The sequence below is a fragment of the Brienomyrus brachyistius genome, chromosome 13, assembly GCF_023856365.1.
Source record: "Brienomyrus brachyistius isolate T26 chromosome 13, BBRACH_0.4, whole genome shotgun sequence".
NCBI classification, from domain to species: domain Eukaryota; kingdom Metazoa; phylum Chordata; class Actinopteri; order Osteoglossiformes; family Mormyridae; genus Brienomyrus; species Brienomyrus brachyistius.
The window spans coordinates 11827770-11847926 of record NC_064545.1 but is presented as its reverse complement, the minus strand read 5'-3'; the positions used below and the strand labels follow the sequence as shown (position 1 = coordinate 11847926).

The window sequence follows — 20157 nt, the reverse complement described above, 5'->3', positions numbered from 1 at the left end:
GAGGGGCTAGTGACACCTTTTATTCGCAGCGAAATGACAACAGCATCTCTGTCACAGAGCAGGCGCTGACAAACGGCCCCTCCACCATCCCCAGTCCCCAGCTCAACAGACTATTGCTAAAAAGTAATTAGACACAAAGTGTGAGTTTTGTGAGGGATTTAGATCTTGTAATTCCCAGCCATCCCATGGAATATGGGGTGACAGAGGACTGGGCGACACTTTGTGCAGAAGCTCCACCATATCGCTTACTCTTCACTTTAAAGATGAACATATCTGTCAGTCAAAGCCCCCCCGTCTCACACACTTATCTACTGCACTCATCCCCTGTGAGTCTCCCTCTCTCATTTTCACTCACACACACTCTCTTGTCAACACCCCCCTCCCCGGGGTGTGCTCCTAAGCCAGGGTGGACGCTACCATTTCCTCTGGCAGTCGGGAGCGCGGGGAGCTCTGGTCGGGACGAGCAGGAGCAGGAAGGATCGCGAGGCCACCTTCTTATTTCCTGTTTCACGGCTCCAAGTGGCTGCAACGGACTTGTAGGACTTCCTTTCCACACCTCCCTCGCTTTCTTTCTCTCTCTTTAGAGTTCCTACATCTCTTTATTCCATTTCCAAAGAGAAGAAATATTTTTGTGCCAAGGGGATGCAATTCTGGTAAGAGTCTCTAACTGGATTTATTTGCTTTTATAAAATCACAACTGGTTTAATTTTGGATGGGATTACAGGCTGTATTCTACTAAGTGAATCTTAAAATTCAGGACGTGTGATTTTAACTAACCATTATGTTCCACTATGGCATTTGTATTTCTTTAGACATAAGGAAGGAAATGTGACATAAAAGTATTTTCCGTGTGTCTCGGTGATGTCTGGCTGAAACGCAGCACTGCGACCGGGTGCGTTTGTGGATCATATAGCAGAATCATTACCCTACTGGAGATCGATGTGTTTCTTAAAACTGCCATGACATAATGGTCACAGTATGAATAGATTATTACGGAAATATGTAACCCAGGGAAACCACAAAAGAAATAATTTGCTCTATAAACAAAAGTCATGCTGATTAATCAGATTTTTCTGTGTACCAATCCAGAATTTGGAACAAACTTTTGAGAACAGTTCAGAGGGGAAGGTCAGGAGTTTCGTAGCTGATAATGGGCAGAGGGACTGAGATCACGGGACGGTTCCGTAATCCCTTCTGGGGTTAGTCTGCAAATTCCCAGATCTCACAATGGCTGCAGGTGAAATAAGTCTTCATCCTTCATCTTGGAGTCGCTCAGCTCTTGCGGGCTTTCACTCTATCCCTGTGGTGAAAAAAAAAAGCCTATCGTGCATTATTTATACATCGCCGACGCCTCGCGCAGGGTGCAGGGGAGTGGCGTGCGTGTCTGCCTGCTGTTTGTGAGATTCACCATCACAAGGGCCGCGTCGGGCAGCGATAGCGAGGTGGAACTGGCATACCGCTTCAATTCCTGCCCCCGATTCCACCCCACTGGGTCCCAAGCAAAGGGACCAGCTTCTTAAGATCATAGACAAGCCGGGGGTGGGGGGGGGGGGGGGGGACTGTGGTATCATGGCAGCCGTGGTCTCCAGCTGCGGACAAACTTTCAGCCCCCACAGATCGCACATGAAAGGCCAAACTGACCATATCGTGAGTTTACCTCGACTAAAACCCACTGCCTTTATGTGCCTCTGATAAATGTCATATTTTACGAAATGACGACACAATAATTATCAAAAATGAGATATTCTGTATGCAGGGTGAAACTGAGAGAGACACATGCCCTTCTCGCGCCACCTCCGGCCATCAGCCTGTTTTTGTTGACAGGACAGGGCTTCTAATGCTCTTGCCCTGAGCTTTGGGCACAACAGAAACTAAGGCACCATAGCATAAGTAATGAACAAACAATGGCTATATGTTATATAATAAGTATGGATTTGTAATGTATCTGTATCTCAGTCTAAACTGCAAGTGATACTATCGTGTTTACATTTGAAGGTCAAGCATTTAGAGAAACGTTCATTATTCAGCCAGCTGGATATTTACTTCACTCGGGCAGGATTTATATTACAAGCAATCTGTGCATTTATTTTTACTCTTTTGCGATTGCGCAATTCTTCCAAAGTGTCTGATATCCAACAGACAAGGGCTAGAATGATGTTTATAAAGCAGGTATGAAACTGAGAGTGACAGGGCACAGCAATACCTTAAACAACAAAGGTTTGCAGACTCCGTATGGATCAGATGATTTCCTTATTAAGGTGTCATCGTAGCACGTTGTGGTCATCATCATAGCTTGTGCTAATCGCCCATCTATTTCTCATAACCGCTAATCCAGCACAAGGTCAGCGTGAGTCTGCAGTCTGTTTCAGGAAGCAGCGAGTACGCCCTGAATTCTACCGTACCAGACCGTTTAATTTAATTTCAGTGAAACTCATACCCTAACAATCAATCATTATGTTTCTGTCAGCTGAGACCAGAGGTAGATAGTTCAGGTCCAGGAAATAATGATCCAGGCCAAGATTTTGTTCCAACCAACCAGTTCAGTTCTCTGTGTCTGTGACTCGTTATGTTCAACTGGTTGGTTGAAACAAAATCTTGGTCTGGATTTGTAGCATCTGGACCTGAACTATTGACCTCTGGTTGCATCACGCTTATAGGAATTGGTCATTCTGTGCTTTTGCATAGAATTGTAAAATATTTAAAAATTCCTTTTGTCATTCTGTCAAAGCCTCTTGAGCTCCTACCCCTCGGAGCACCTCAGAGCATTAAACCTCCATGCGCCTCCAGAAAGCTACCAGGGCCATGAACTCAGAACATGCTGCAAAGTGATTATGTCATAGATGCTTGTGGTTTATATTCGTGTAGGCACGCTCCTCCCTTGGTGTGACTTTTAGGGTCGGTAACTGTGGTCCGTGCTGGTGGGTGTTGATAGTGAAGGAGGGGGATGCAGGTACAGCTGTAAAACGACACTACAATTTGATGTGGTTCCCTGCGAGCTGTAGATGCTTATTCAGTCCCACGCCTTGTTGCCTAGTCGACAATCCTGAATACCAATCACCTAGGTGTACATTATTCTCCAAATCGTGTCCTACTAAAGAACTTTTTCCGCAGCCTTCAGCTATGTTACATCACACATCACAGCCAAATATCAGCTAATATGTCACTGATGAACCTTTAATTTTCAATGTATCAGTCAATGTCCATTCAGCCATTTTCCACACCCTGAAGCAAGATCATAGATCCTTCCTTCCTTCCTCCCTCCCTCATTCACTCATTTTCCAAGCCCACTTAAACTATTCAGTCACAGTACTCCGGAGTCTGTTACATAAACAATGGGTGGGAATTACCGAGGAAGGGGGTACAAACCCATCACAGGGCCTCAATATACTTTTAAATTTAAATTTGTTATTTAGAGCAAGATGAAAATGTTGGACTAAGAGCAGTAACAGAGGTTTAAATGCTAATAAGTAGGGGTTAGAATATTGTTTCCAGTAGACCTTCTTGTGAACTGTTCATCCTTCTGTCTTTCAACTGTTTATCCTAGTCAGGATTAGAGGGACACCTGGAGTTTATTCCAGGTAGCACAGGGCAGGGTGACACCCTGGATGGGGGAACACAAGGTGGGCAAAAGCTCATACCATGGACAGGTCCAGTTAGCTGCCTTAAACACATGGAGAACATACAAACTCCACTAACGCACACACACACACACACACACACACACACACAGGTGAGGCAGGAGGGTGCAGGCATGCAAGGCATTATGGTATCGGGAGTTTTGTAATTTCTCGTTACAGAATGTAAATTCCATTTCATGCTGTGAATATCGGAGAAATGACCCACATTAGTCTTACTGACGTGCCCCTTAACCACATTCCGCAACGGAAGCAGGACGGACATGGAACGGGTAACACGGTTCAGTACAGCTCCGAAACAAACTGCATTCTACTTCTAATACTAAACCAGTTAAATTTCCATGGGTACTGACTAACAGGAGACGGACCGCTGTTTAATTACTTTACAGTCTTAGCGTTTTTTTCCGAGCCATAAATCTCTTTCACTACTCAGAACGGGAGTAAGCTGCTGCTATAATATTTAAACATTCTATCTGTGTACTGCATGAAACTTATGGCTAATACTGTACATAACTGTTTACAGTAGTTCAAATTCCCATATTCGGTGTTCATATCCAACATAATAAAAAGACTGTCAGTCCAATGTGCATTAATTAATTATAGCTGCAGTTGTCATAATTACCTTTTCAGCTGCCCTTCAATTACTGTAACGTTTGCATCGTTTTACGTTTGTTAAAAATTCACATTGCCTGCGTATGTTAGTGAGGCCCCCCTGCCTGCACACCATCTCCTCTGGTAAGGAAAAGCATTCTTATATCCCTTGTTTACTTTGAAAACTGCAGTGATGCATAAATTTGGAGCGTCTGAAATAAGCCCTGATACATCCACACCCTCCATCTGTCGAAGGGTATTTATTGTATAGTAACTGAATGCCAAGATCAGACTGATAATGCATTTTTATATTAGATTCTCTTTGCACTTTATTCTTAATAGCTACCGAGATCATTTCTGAAAAGAACAATGAGGAATATTTGATAAAGAACCACAGCGATAGATCAGCAAAGATTATTATAGTAAAATAACATCAGGCTGCTTGTTCAGAATAATGACACGACCTTCCTCTACTGCTTTTTAAATTTGATGAACTATAACAAATTTCCTGTCAGATTCGGTTATCGTTTAAGCAGGTCTTAATAGTTATAAGCAAGAGGGCATCTCGTCCGTCATGAGTGCCAATTTTTTGTATAATATATAGTACATTATTATCACAGTCAAGTCCAAAAATAAGAAATACCTTGCACATATTTATTTAGGTTGAACACTTCAGCAGAATCGTTGAAAAGTGAGAAATGTCCTGACTTTTTGGTACTAATTAAGAGCAGAATGTGATGTTACAGGAGAGTGTGATATGGACCCAAGCAAGCAGATATAATGTGGGACCTCAGCTCTTTTACAGCATTCACTGAATTCTTAATTATTAAATACTGGGGATGCTTTTAATATGAGCATGGGAACTGAGTACGTTAGGTAGACCAAAGCACAGTGGGGAAAAGCTCAGTGCTAGATTAACACTTGTTGACATGATGTGTCCAACCCCAACTGACACAGGGTGTGGGAATGAGGGGTATAGCTAGAAAATCTGCCCCCCCCCCGGCAAAATGTCACTTAAGACCCTCACCAGGGTTGCCACTTTCAATCTGAAGAAATACAATTCCTCCCCTACAGATTTTGCCGAGCTGGCAGGGGGGCTGAATTTACAGCACAGCCAGCTGGATAATTCAGAAAGGTGCCATGCTCTGCCAGTTAAGGGCTCCCTCCTTTGCCCGCAGCGGAAACGCACTCAGAGTGCGACGATCCCATGTCTGCTGGCTGATCTTCCACAGCCCCCTCAGTTGTCTTACGGCGTGTAAAATCGCTTATACGGGTACCCAGTGAACAGCTTCCTTGGAAATCCCATAGACATTATGAGCAATCGGCTCAAAGTCCATCACTAATTACAGACTGAAATACATTCATACATATGGTATTCGCTCATTGTGAACAGGTGAATTGCTGTGACCTGTATATCCATCTTACTGCATGAGCAAGAGCTACGGAGACCTTTCCTCCAGATCACTTGTTTTGCTTTGCATGCATTTAAAATATGAAACTTGTCATGGAGCTCTGGGAAATTAATCTGAATAGTCCACTGTACCTAAGTAGCATAGAAGATGTTTTGCTCCGTTGTCATACTGCCTCAAGTCTTGTAGTTTATCTAATCAGCAAACCTGAATTGCCCATAGTTTGTGACTGTGTGTATGTACCCTGTGAGGAACTGACAGCCTTCTGGGATAGACTCCAGGCCGCGTTCTGCAGTCCTGAAAAGGATAAGCGGCTGGGAAGTGATACAGAGATGGGTATATGTGTTCTCCTGAAACAATAATCTAAAGCACAGCCAGTTGTCAAAATGAAATTTCTGCAGCCTTAAGCAGGATTACATGGACTGGGCGATTTGGCATCGTGGCCTCTCTCGCTGACAAACAGTGATTCCCTCGTGAGCGCACATCCTGTGGTGTGGGGGGGCAGAGTCACTGAGGAGGGGCCTGAGGATGGGCGTGAAGGGAACTGTTTAAACCCAGAAGCCCATGATGAACAATGCAGGGGGGTATCGGTGGAGCTCGGGGGGCTTTCACAGTCTTTAATCTCAGTCCCATAGAATGGCAGGCTATATGATGTGGGCACCTTCCCTTTGCAAGCTGTGTATCTGTATGTGGGGGAGTAAAGGTACATATTCCATCATGAGCACCAAATGTCCCCACAATGTAATAAAAAAATCTGTTGTATTGACATTTTGAGAAACAGTTTTTGATCCCCACAAGGAACAGCTCAATTTTACAAAAATCTGTGAATGCACTCAAAAAGTGTTTTATTCTTTTGCCTATATTCTTTTTAAAGCCCGTTTTGGACAGCAGAAGTAATGCCACTGTCTCAAAACAGAATGCATTTGGTTTGCTATGCTGGAGTTATTAGCAGACATCAATTGCTGTGATCTTCACCAGCTTTGCCAGGCGAGCTCACGCAGGTTTATTAAATGGTGAATGTTACGCATTGCGAAACACTGCAGCCTAAACACAAGTCAAGCTCCCTCTGTTCAGAGTGGCTATGCAGTGCCCACACTCTTTTCACTTAAACATGTGGCAGGGTGAAGTTAGCAGGAGGGTTGTGCGTCAACCCTGATGGGAAGAGTGTTGGCCAGCTGACATCTCTCTGTCAGCTCCAGGGGCCAGCGGGGCATGTAGTAACAGTGAGGGGTGTGTATTCGGGGGCCATCGGGGCATGTAGTAACAGTGAGGGGTGTGTATGCGGGGGTCAGCGGGGTATGTAGTAAAAGTGAGGGGTGTGTATGCGGGGGTCAGCGGGGTATGTAGTAAAAGTGAGGGGTGTGTATGCGGGGGCCAGCGGGGTATGTAGTAACAGTGAGGGGTGTGTATTCGGGGGCCATCGGGGCATGTAGTAACAGTGAGGGGTGTGTATGCGGGGGTCAGCGGGGTATGTAGTAAAAGTGAGGGGTGTGTATGCGGGGGTCAGCGGGGTATGTAGTAAAAGTGAGGGGTGTGTATTCGGGGGCCATCGGGGCATGTAGTAACAGTGAGGGGTGTGTATGCGGGGGGCAGCGGGGCATGTAGTAACAGTGAGGGGTGTGTATGCGGGGGGCAGCGGGGCATGTAGTAACAGTGAGCGGTGTGTATGCGGGGGGCAGCGGGGCATGTAGTAACAGTGAGGGGTGTGTATGCGGGGGCCAGCGGGGCATGTAGTAACAGTGAGCGGTGTGTATTTGGGGGCCAGCGGGGCATGTAGTAACAGTGAGGGGTGTGTATGCGGGGGGCAGCGGGGCATGTAGTAACAGTGAGCGGGTGTGTATGCGGGGGGCAGCGGGGCATGTAGTAACAGTGAGGGGTGTGTATGCGGGGGGCAGCGGGGCATGTAGTAACAGTGAGGGGTGTGTATGCGGGGGGCAGCGGGGTATGTAGTAACAGTGAGGGGTGTGTATGCGGGGGCCATCGGGGCATGTAGTAACAGTGAGGGGTGTGTATGCGGGGGGCAGCGGGGCATGTAGTAACAGTGAGGGGTGTGTATGCGGGGGGCAGCGGGGCATGTAGTAACAGTGAGGGGTGTGTATGCGGGGGGCAGCGGGGCATGTAGTAACAGTGAGGGGTGTGTATGCGGGGGGCAGCGGGGTATGTAGTAACAGTGAGGGGTGTGTATGCGGGGGCCATCGGGGCATGTAGTAACAGTGAGGGGTGTGTATGCGGGGGGCAGCGGGGCATGTAGTAACAGTAAGGGGTGTGTATGCGGGGGCCAGCGGGGCATGTAGTAACAGTGAGCGGTGTGTATTCGGGGGTCATCGGGGCATGTAGTAACAGTGAGGGGTGTGTATGCGGGGGCCATCGGGGCATGTAGTAACAGTGAGGGGTGTGTATGCGGGGGGCAGCGGGGCATGTAGTAACAGTGAGGGGTGTGTATGCGGGGGGCAGCGGGGCATGTAGTAACAGTGAGGGGTGTGTATGCGGGGGGCAGCGGGGCATGTAGTAACAGTGAGGGGTGTGTATGCGGGGGCCAGCGGGGCATGTAGTAACAGTGAGGGGTGTGTATGCGGGGGGCAGCGGGGCATGTAGTAACAGTGAGGGGTGTGTATGCGGGGGGCAGCGGGGCATGTAGTAACAGTGAGGGGTGTGTATGCGGGGGCCAGCGGGGCATGTAGTAACAGTGAGGGGTGTGTATTCGGGGGCCAGCGGGGCATGTAGTAACAGTGAGGGGTGTGTATGCGGGGGGCAGCGGGGTATGTAGTAACAGTGAGGGGTGTGTATGCGGGGGCCATCGGGGCATGTAGTAACAGTGAGGGGTGTGTATGCGGGGGGCAGCGGGGCATGTAGTAACAGTGAGGGGTGTGTATGCGGGGGGCAGCGGGGCATGTAGTAACAGTGAGGGGTGTGTATGCGGGGGGCAGCGGGGTATGTAGTAACAGTGAGGGGTGTGTATGCGGGGGGCAGCGGGGCATGTAGTAACAGTGAGGGGTGTGTATGCGGGGGCCATCGGGGCATGTAGTAACAGTGAGGGGTGTGTATGCGGGGGCCAGCGGGGTATGTAGTAACAGTGAGGGGTGTGTATGCGGGGGCCAGCGGGGTATGTAGTAACAGTGAGGGGTGTGTATGCGGGGGGCAGCGGGGCATGTAGTAACAGTGAGGGGTGTGTATGCGGGGGGCAGCGGGGCATGTAGTAACAGTGAGGGGTGTGTATTCGGGGGCCAGCGGGGCATGTAGTAACAGTGAGGGGTGTGTATGCGGGGGGCAGCGGGGTATGTAGTAACAGTGAGGGGTGTGTATGCGGGGGGCAGCGGGGCATGTAGTAACAGTGAGGGGTGTGTATTCGGGGGCCAGCGGGGCATGTAGTAACAGTGAGGGGTGTGTATGCGGGGGGCAGCGGGGCATGTAGTAACAGTGAGGGGTGTATATGCGGGGGCCAGCGGGGCATGTAGTAACAGTGAGGGGTGTGTATGCGGGGGTCAGTGGGGTATGTAGTAACAGTGAGGGGTGTGTATGCGGGGGGCAGCGGGGTATGTAGTAACAGTGAGGGGTGTGTATGCGGGGGCCAGCGGGGCATGTAGTAACAGTGAGGGGTGTGTATTCGGGGGCCAGCGGGGCATGTAGTAACAGTGAGGGGTGTGTATGCGGGGGCCAGCGGGGCATGTAGTAACAGTGAGGGGTGTGTATGCGGGGGCCATCGGGGCATGTAGTAACAGTGAGGGGTGTGTATTCGGGGGCCAGCGGGGCATGTAGTAACAGTGAGGGGTGTGTATGCGGGGGGCAGCGGGGCATGTAGTAACAGTGAGGGGTGTGTATGCGGGGGGCAGCGGGGTATGTAGTAACAGTGAGGGGTGTGTATGCGGGGGGCAGCGGGGCATGTAGTAACAGTGAGGGGTGTGTATGCGGGGGCCATCGGGGCATGTAGTAACAGTGAGGGGTGTGTATTCGGGGGCCAGCGGGGCATGTAGTAACAGTGAGGGGTGTGTATGCGGGGGGCAGCGGGGCATGTAGTAACAGTGAGGGGTGTGTATGCGGGGGCCATCGGGGCATGTAGTAACAGTGAGGGGTGTGTATGCGGGGGCCATCGGGGCATGTAGTAACAGTGAGGGGTGTGTATGCGGGGGCCATCGGGGCATGTAGTAACAGTGAGGGGTGTGTATTCGGGGGCCAGCGGGGCATGTAGTAACAGTGAGGGGTGTGTATGCGGGGGGCAGCGGGGCATGTAGTAACAGTGAGGGGTGTGTATTCGGGGGCCATCGGGGCATGTAGTAACAGTGAGGGGTGTGTATGCGGGGGCCATCGGGGCATGTAGTAACAGTGAGGGGTGTGTATTCGGGGGCCAGCGGGGCATGTAGTAACAGTGAGGGGTGTGTATGCGGGGGGCAGCGGGGCATGTAGTAACAGTGAGCGGTGTGTATGCGGGGGCCAGCGGGGCATGTAGTAACAGTGAGGGGTGTGTATGCGGGGGCCAGCGGGGCATGTAGTAACAGTGAGGGGTGTGTATGCGGGGGGCAGCGGGGCATGTAGTAACAGTGAGCGGTGTGTATGCGGGGGCCAGCGGGGCATGTAGTAACAGTGAGGGGTGTGTATTTGGGGGCCAGCGGGGCATGTAGTAACAGTGAGGGGTGTGTATTTGGGGGCCAGCGGGGCATGTAGTAACAGTGAGGGGTGTGTATGCGGGGGCCATCGGGGCATGTAGTAACAGTGAGGGGTGTGTATTTGGGGGCCAGCGGGGCATGTAGTAACAGTGAGGGGTGTGTATTTGGGGGCCAGCGGGGCATGTAGTAACAGTGAGCGGTGTGTATTTGGGGGCCAGCGGGGCATGTAGTAACAGTGAGCGGTGTGTATGCGGGGGCCATCGGGGCATGTAGTAACAGTGAGGGGTGTGTATGCGGGGGGCAGCGGGGCATGTAGTAACAGTGAGGGGTGTGTATGCGGGGGCCAGCGGGGCATGTAGTAACAGTGAGGGGTGTGTATTTGGGGGCCAGCGGGGCATGTAGTAACAGTGAGGGGTGTGTATGCGGGGGCCAGCGGGACATGTAGTAACAGTGAGGGGTGTGTATGCGGGGGGCAGCGGGGCATGTAGTAACAGTGAGGGGTGTGTATGCGGGGGTCATCGGGGCATGTAGTAACAGTGAGGGGTGTGTATTTGGGGGCCAGCGGGGCATGTAGTAACAGTGAGGGGTGTGTATTCGGGGGCCAGCGGGACATGTAGTAAAAGTGAGCGGTGTGTATGCAGGGGCCATTGGGGCATGTAGTAACAGTGAGGGGTGTGTATTTGGGGGCCAGCGGGGCATGTGGTAACAGTGAGGGGTGTGTATTTGGGGGCCAGCGGGGCATGTAGTAACAGTGAGGGGTGTGTATTTGGGGGCCAGCGGGGCATGTAGTAACAGTGAGGGGTGTGTATTCGGGGGCCAGCGGGACATGTAGTAAAAGTGAGCGGTGTGTATGCAGGGGCCATTGGGGCATGTAGTATCAGTGAGCAGTGTGTTTGCGGGGGCCAGCGGGGCATGTAGTAACAGTGGGTTTGTGGGAACCTTCCAGTATGCCTGTTTACACTTATATTTCAATTTCTCCTTATAGTTACCTTTATAGTAGTAGGCTGCAGAAATTAGCTACATCATGATAGCTATGCCAATTCTACACTTGCAGTTATGGCCAAATCACCACTGCATTCATGCTCCTAGTTTTTGAGAAATATTTACATGTTGCAGATTAAGCCTATAGCAGCGTCTTGGGAAATCCTTCAGAACCTTATGACCTATTCGTACGTTCCTGGGCAAATTCTTGCTACATTTTGCTTGTCTCTGTGGAAGCCATTGGCTTGTTATCTGACAAATTAGTGACAGCTTTTATTTGTGTAATAACCATCGAAACGTATTTTTGAAACAGGCCTACAAAATATGATAGAATTTGAGGTGGTTTCCATGGCAAAGATCTCATTATTAGGCTGTTAATTCCTGGTGGGAGACAGAGACTGTGGAATGACGTGCATCGTCTTTGTCATGCTTGACTGCCCCCGGCTGACCAGACACCCACAAGGGACAGTAATGAGAAGATCAAAGTCCCCCATCACCCACCGGCATAGCCTTTTGGACGTAACCCAGCCTTCTGCCCTGTGAAGGACTGGTATCCCGTCCAGGACGTATTCAAGCCTTTTGCCCTGTGAAGGACTGGCATCCCATCTAGGAAGCCTTGTGCCCCGTGCTGTCTGGAATTAGCTACAGAATTCTGACCAGCTAAGTTAGTGCAATATGGATGTTTGGTGGGTTGGTTGCAAGGACAGAGGTTTTGTTTCAACATTTTAGGGAACAAACCCTGAACCCTAGACACAGTACTCCTGCAGTATTGGTCATGTTCCTACTGTCCATACCCAAATTTATGCCCTTGGTTGGTCTAAACTGCACTACTCTGCCCAACCTCAGAGCGTCAATGGTATTTTATGGAGCTCTTATCTTCTTTGTGAGGAAAGGGTTAGGAGACCATATGCAAACCCGGCTCCCTATCAGGTTCTTGACCTTTGTAAGGATGCATCATATCAAAAACATGCAAAGGCAGAGATATATGTGACTGGACTTGCAGGGCCAGGCAGAAAGGCACGTAGTAACCCCAGATGGCTCCACAGAGCCATGGCTAGGGACACCATTAGGATGTTCATGAAAGTTCTCGACCAGCCTCTATGACTGATGTCTGTCCGCATCCCTGTTATGACGGGCAGCTGTGATCTGCTCAGTCTCCATATGGGATTTTTTTTCTCAGCCCTGTAGCTAAAGCCTGCCCACTTTTTCACTTCACCAGTTCTCCTCCAATAAGCCTGTCTTCTCCCACAATATTTGAGGAAGGTATCCATCATCGCTCTAATATTAGAACTGGGCAGTTATGGGGCTTTAATGGAGTCAAATTCGGCTGAGCAGCTGCAGCTGAAATGGAAAGCTTATTTAATCAGCGTTCCACCCCCTTAGCTGTATGGATCAAGCCAAGGCACAAACTGAATTGCTGCGGTCACTGATCGGGTAAGTGTGTCTTCCTCGGGTCATACCCTACAAACAAAGGCTTCCAAACTGGGGGGACTGGTTTTAGTACAGCCTCGATCAAACCTTTCAAAGAAAGACATTCAAGGATCTTTGCTTTCAATGCAAAGTACTAGGTCATCTGAATCAATCATAGCGTCTAATGTGTACATATCCTGTCTGTTGCACCATCACATGTCATCAGGCTATTGTACAGATCTGTGGCTGTCATTTAATCAGCAGACCTGCCTGCTAATGACGTCATTGCGCATGTATGTGTGTCATGGCCGTGCCACGGAATTAAAGGGCCAGGTTGAGTGGGTGACGCCTCTTATTCCTGTCCTAGCTGGGGGACTTGGGTGACGTGCCACACTGCTGCAGTTCAGGCTGTCACTATCCGCCCTAGCCATTATATCAGCCTTCTTATTATACATGTAGGGAAATGGGCATGTAGGCAGCACAAAAACACACTCAGAAAAGATGTCCAGAATACAAAAATATCAATAGAGATTCTTCTGTACCACTTTAGAAGAAGACTACCCTTATAAAGGGTTTATGAATGGTTTATAATTAGGTTGTGACTCTTTGTAAATCACTGATGGATTATTATAAACATGTTAAAACTATTTATAAGTGGCAAAAGGGAGTCCTATTGTAAAATGGTACTGATTCTTCTTTTGAAGATTTAATGATAAATACCCATTAATTAGTTCTTGATTAATTAATGTTCATCTTCGAAAGAGTTTCCTAAATAAAATCCACAGTGATGAGTCTGTGAGATGCATAAAGTTGTATGTTTCCTTCGGCCATCTGGTAAACAAGCTGGAAGCAGATCTGAAAACCATGTTCTGTAAATTGCCAACGGGGAGTTTGAGTTTTCAGTCAGACCCTGTATGCTTTACTGTCCTTAGTAAGGAGACGGCTGCCAGGACCCTTGGAGTTCCAGGTATTAGACTCCGCCCCTCACTCCGCAGAGCGTAATTCCCCGAGATCTCTCCATATGGACCTGGCGACCTTCACCGGTCCTTTTTTCACATTCCGGAGTGGTTTCTGCTATCGATCAGCTCACTTCTACCTTCCGTGTCATTCATCCAGAAATTACAGTCGGTTGGGAAGTCAATCCTCGGGGGGGTTTTGTTGAAAATGAGCTTCATTAGTGAATGAAACGGATGCTTGCTGGGAAATATTTTGGCAGAGTTGAGCAGTGCTGTTTGAGAAACGTTGTTAATGACAGTGCTGCTGTTTGTCTCGCTGTGCTCACGCACATGCCCCTGTCCATTGGTTTCCAACACAGTAAGAGCTGATGTTTAAAACAGGCAGAGCGGCGGCCCGGTGGGTGGCACTGTGGGTGGCACTGTGGCCATCGTGCCCCCAGGGCTGTGGGTGTGAATCCTGCTCCACCACGCATGTCCTGAGTCTGCACAATTCCCTGATGTTCATGCAGGTTTTCCCCATGTACTCACATTTCCTACCACCTCCTAAAAACATGTGATTCAGTGAAATGGCATCCCTGAATTGTCCATAGTTTGTGAGTGCATGTCTTGCAAGCAGCTGGCATCCCAACCAGGATGTCTCCTGCCCTGCACTTCCTGGGACAGACTCCAGACTCGCCATGACCCAGAACTGCATACACAGTAATGGAAAATGCGCAGATATTTACCATGTAGCTAAGTCATGGTATGACACTATATATTTTAAGTTAAAATCCGGAAGCAGTAGCTCCTTATTGAGGCTGTGAATCAGCATCATTAGCTCTGCTGTGGAGTTGGACTGAATTTGCCATCACAGAAGCAGAATGAGGTGCCCGTCCCTCATTACTGAAGCTGCATCATACAATCAGATGCTCATAGGCCTTAACCCATGGCTGCAAAAATAAACAATCAGAGTCAGGGGCTGCAGAAATGGCACTGCATCAGCCCCTCTTCAGGTAGGAAATATGCACGCATAGTGTCTCACATACAGCAGGGCTGCATAACAGGGGCAGTGCTAGACATAAAGCTCTACTGCAACAAAGGCCTCCCACCCCCCATACACACACACACACACACACACACACACACACACCATATATATATATATAAATAAGGGCTGGGAATTTTACGCGTTAATTAGATTAATTAATCACAGAAAGAAATAACGCATTAATATTTTTGACGCAATTAACGGGTCCCGCCCCCCTATAGATAGGTGACGTTACACTTTATAGAACTGCAGCAAGTTAGTAACAAAACTAACAAGATGCAAAACGAAAAGGACGAAGAACTGCATGGCTGGCTAAATGTTTTAGCGAGCTCGGTAGTCACCTCACCTCCAGTCAGCAAGCTCCGCCAAACCACGCTGACTGAGACGAGTCACCGCAAATTAAGTAAGTCTACATCGCAATCATTAACAAATGCGATATCTAAATGGATTGCAATGGACTGCAGGCCTGTTAATGTTGTGGAAGACAAGGGGCTTATGGATGCATTTCGAATCGCTTCCTCCGACACAACCTACACACTACCGTCAAGAGGTTTGTCAGCTGTATGACACAGACAAAAAATATCAAAACGGGACAACTTAGCTCATGCTAACCATGTGGCCCTAACCGGAGATCACTGGATGTCGATCAGTAATCACAACTATCCAGGTGTTACTCCGCACATCATTGATTGTGACTGGAAACGTACGTCCTTCGCGTTAACTATGCTGAAGTCAGTCACACGGCACTATTCTGATGCATGTGCCGAACAGTTTCTGACAGTGGCTGACGACTGGGGAGTCCAGGAAAAGGTGACCACAGTCGGAACTGACAGCGCACGCAACATGGTCGCAGCGGCAAGAAAGCTTCCCTTTCATCACATGCCGTGCGCTGCCCATATATTACAGCGGACCATTACCGTTTGCCTCTCTGATAGTGGATTCGCGGATACAATGACAAAGTGTCGCAAAATTGTAGCACATAATAAGCACAGCCCTGCTAATACAGAGGAACTTCATCAACAACAAATTTCACTAGGACAACAGAGAGAGCAACTGATACAAGACGTGTCAACGAGGTGGAACTCGTCACTCGATATGATCACCCGTGTCTTACGGAATGAAGAGGCTGTTAAGACTACTGTGGCCCAACAGAAACACAAGTTAGTCATGCTGACTGCATCTGAGTGGGACAAACTGCGCAAGCTGCAGAACCTTCTTGAACCATGCAAGTAAGTTACATTACATTAGTACCATGTTATATTATTGTTGTTTTATGCATGTTGTCATAGACTGTGAAATGGAATATCATGCCTAAATGCTGTTACTGAGAATTACAACCCTAAAAATATTTTTTAAGATTTTTAAGACGTCATAAAATGAACAAATGAAAAAAAAAGTATTTTCTAGTAAATCATCCTTTGTAATTGATGTTAAATAAATTAACTTATTTTGCCTAAACTAAATGCACTGAACATTATTTATGGTTTGTATTATCTTCTACTTCAGGTATGTCACTGAACTCCTTGGGGGTGAGGCTTATGGCTCTGTAGTGCTTCCTGCAATCTGCCACCTTCACCATGTAATGAGAGTCTCTGATGAGGATCCAGCCTATGTGGACCTTGCCGAACGCCAAGCTGGCATGAATGGAGAATGGCTAAAACTAGCTTCAGCACTTGACCCACGTTTTAAGGACTTGAAGTGCCTATCAAGAGGAGAGAGAGAACAGGTGTGGTCTAGCCTTGAGAAAATACTAGAGGAAGAAGGACTCAGCGCAAATACTCCACAGCCTTGTGAGAAACATGAGCCCGCTAAGAAGAGAATCCTCCTGCTGGGTTCAGACTCTGATTCAGAGAAAGAAAATCACCATAGCAATTGTTGGAGTTAGACTCCACCGAGTCCGTTGATGAGGAAAAGATGCCCACGTGAGGCGAAGGATGGTTGTAAGTCAGCTCTCTTTATTCCAAGTACAGGAGCCACACTCAGATGCACGAACAGTACATACCGAAGGAAGCTCAAATTCTGTTGTCTGTATCTGGCTTATATAGCCTGTCTAGGGCGTCTGCTGTTCTTGTGAGTATTTTCCTCTCCCGTGGCATACGTGACATACGAGTCTATTTTGCCATTTGCTGTGCGTTAGTGCCCACACCCTTTTCTTGTTATCCTATCCTGTTATGTTGCAAAGTGGCAGCGTCAGCGACCCTCAGTGACAGGGACGCATTATGGGTTGTGTGGGCCCCTGGGCAAAACGTTCGCGAGGGCCCCCCCACCACCACCAGCACCACCACCACAACCACCACAATTCAAGGGCCCTAGGCAGCCAAACGCCCTCCCTATAGGGTCAGGGGCCCTTGTAGGCAGAGGATCAAAGAATGTAGGCCCTCTAAAATAGACAAACGAAAATACATTGTTGATAAGCGTTGCAAATTGTTTTGAGCTAGGGGCCCCATGGGCCCCCTGCACCCCAAGGGCCCCTGGGCAGCGGCCCCCAGCGGTCCGTAATCCGTCCCTGCTCAGCGACCCCCTCCATTGTTAGGCCCAGCAGGTCAAGCATAAGCATAATGTCACTATGACCCTGCTAATGCACCTTCTGCTTTTCTAATTTCACTTACACTATGAGGAGGGCCGAGGCCCCCCCTTCTCTTCCTGCCCGTGTGCCAGTTTGTTCCCATTTCTTAGAGTGACAAAGTTTAGCACAAAGCCTGGCCCCCCTTCACAATGCTTTACGTCATTACAGAGCTGAGCCCAGTATTGCAACGGATCAGTGTCCTCTAGAGGGGTGGTCAGCTCATGCCGGAGCCCATGCCACACTGTCTTCCTTAGCTCGCAAACATTCGGCCACCCCTGCAACCACAGTACCACGCGAAAGACTTTTCTCACTGGCTGGCACTGTTGAGCAGAATAAAAGGGCATCTTTAAACTCAGAAAATGTGAACAAGTTAGTCTGTCTTAGCAACTGGTTAAAAGAGAAATAAGAATTTAGACTAGTGTAGCATAAGTGACAGGCTTATGTTCAATAACAATGTCATGTCCATTGCAATTTAGTTGATAGGCTTGTGTTCAGTAATAAATAAAATTGTCATGCTCGTTGTTACCTTTGTGTTCAATAAGTTACTACTGTCATATACTGTAACCTAATTCATAGGTTTGTGTTCAGTCAGTGATAAAAATGTCATGACCATTATATAGGTCATGACATATATATATAGCCTAAGTTATAGGCTTGTATTCAATAATAAATGGTAAAAAAACTGCTTCTTGTAATGTCTGTATGTATGTGCGATTAAATGTGATTAGATTAATTAATCGCCACACCATGTAATTAATTAGATCAAAAATTTTAATCGCTCAACAGCACTAATATATATATATATATATATATATATATATATATATATATATATATATATATATATATATATATATATATATAAGTCTACTGCCTGTGCAATGAGCTGTATTATGTGCTACACCAGCTTCCCTTGCTTAGCTCATTATTATTGCCACTGACATACTCCTATGAAGTATGAAGGTATTTATTTCAACAGACATGAACATTCTCAACACGTAATCATGGCAGAAACGGCATTCCTGTATATGCAAATAATAACAGAAGTTGACTCAAGTCATTGAACTTTCTTGGACATTTGTATCCTTCTACATTACACAATAATAATAATTGTAGTTTCAGAGCAAGGAACATTTCAAGAAACCAGTCAATTATTATTTTTTTGTTTCAACCATCTTAAATGAAGTATACTGTATATAATATAAAACTAAAGAAATTATTCCCACAGTTTCAGAGTATAAATTGAGTTTGTTCATTTTTTTGAGCATTAAACTGTATTTGTAATTTAGACATGTACGTTTAACAGACATTCAGGTAACGTTACGTTAGCTAGCTGGTTTATCACCAACTACAGCCAGATCTCCCTAATCCTCATCTCGTCTTGCTTCCCTGTCTTTGTTTCGTCCGAAGAATTTCTTTATATCAAACTACAGAAGTCATTCAATGGTTCAGCTAGTATAAGATCACCGGTTTCTTTAAAAAAAAAAAACCGCTTTCTCGTGTCATATTAGCAGACCTCAATTCTAAAACCGCACTCTGTTTCGCGCGGCGACACGTGGATAGCTGCGTGCATGCGCGTTATAGTTTACCTGCTGTAGAAATGCACAGAATGTCACGCCCTGCTTACCTGCCCCTCCCGTTTCCCCCTAGCAGAGCTCTAACAAGCCGCGCCTGTTCTGTGCTTCTCTCCTCTTGTTGCTGCCCCCGGTTTATCGCCTCGTTAACCCAGTGCCTGCCAGGCTTGTCTTCCCTAGTTCTGGAATTAACGTCGGTCCCTGCTGTGTCCACGGTTGGACCTGCTGCCCCCCAGTGTTACTTTCAGCTCCCGCGTCATCCTTGGGTTTTTTGCCCAGGGCCCGTATTTACAAAGCATTTTATCTTACCACTAAGAGTACTCCTAAATCTTGCTAAAAGATTTTAACTAAGAGGTTTTTTTTCCTTAAAACCGATTCAGAAAATGGCTGAGCAGATGCTCTTGTGTGAGACTCTGTGGCTTAGGGTGACGTTAATTCTCATGCGCGGACTTGCATGCAATAGCCACAAGGATTGGCTGATGAGAGGCCAATATGTGCTGGTGAAAATGTACGCGCAACATCCCATAAACACAAATACAGTGGAAACCGCTTTTAGAGATCATGGTTATGGCGATCAATCGTTTATATAGATAAAAAGCTTAGGACGGAATCATTTCTATACAAATACTGTTCAAATTATTCGCTTATTGTATTCAATGAGTCTGCTTACAGTGTTCGTTTTTGTTATTTTTAAACAAGACAACATGGGAAAAAATAAAACTACATTATTATTAAGTTTTTTTTACTTTACTTTACTTTGCTCTTCTGCTTCTGGCTAGTTACCCGAGGCTAATGCTGCGTGCACAGAAAACAAGATGGCAAAAAGAAAGTCATTTTCCCTAATGATTCATAAGCTTATGATAAAATGCGAAAACCGAGGAGCAGCGAAAGGACAATAAGGTATATTTTATGTACAGTAGCCTACTGTATTATACCGAAATTCAGTAGGCCGACATAGCAACGCTGTCTGTACGTTTTATTACCTTATATATTGATGTAATAAATGTACGAATGTCAATTAGATGGTAATCTGCCTGAGACATGAAGAAAAAAATCGGTGTCCATTGTATATATGATTGGGTTGTTTCGGTTTGTTGGAGATGTTATTGCATCCCTCACAAGCTCTACAAAAATCATTCCCTCTGAGGCGGTATCCTTCAAGTAATTCAGCGTTCGTTCATTGTTTCCAAGACATTGCGACGTGGATTGACATTGTTGGATTGACAGGCATTTTGCAATTGGTTGTTAGTTGGTTGTTAGTTGGTCTTAGTGACTTATTTAGGAGTCATCTCGACTACTTTTTAGTTCTCCCATATTTATGTGCTACGTTTAGTGCTAAATGGGTTTGTGAAAAGCTGAGTCAAAAAAATTAGGAGTCATACGTTTAGGATAAATACGTCCATTATT

At 47.2% G+C, this 20157-nt stretch overlaps 1 protein-coding gene across 1 annotated transcript in view; it reads left to right on the top strand.

Annotated features, from left to right (window-relative positions):
- The first annotated feature begins 393 nt into the window (after positions 1-393).
- The window catches only part of LOC125706506 (synaptic vesicle glycoprotein 2B-like), a 36128-nt gene continuing 16364 nt past the window's right edge, over positions 394-20157 (top strand). Inside the window, exon 1 of the mRNA XM_048973229.1 lies at positions 394-653. The gene's annotated coding sequence lies outside the window, so the exon portion shown is untranslated. The remainder of the gene's footprint in view (positions 654-20157) is intronic.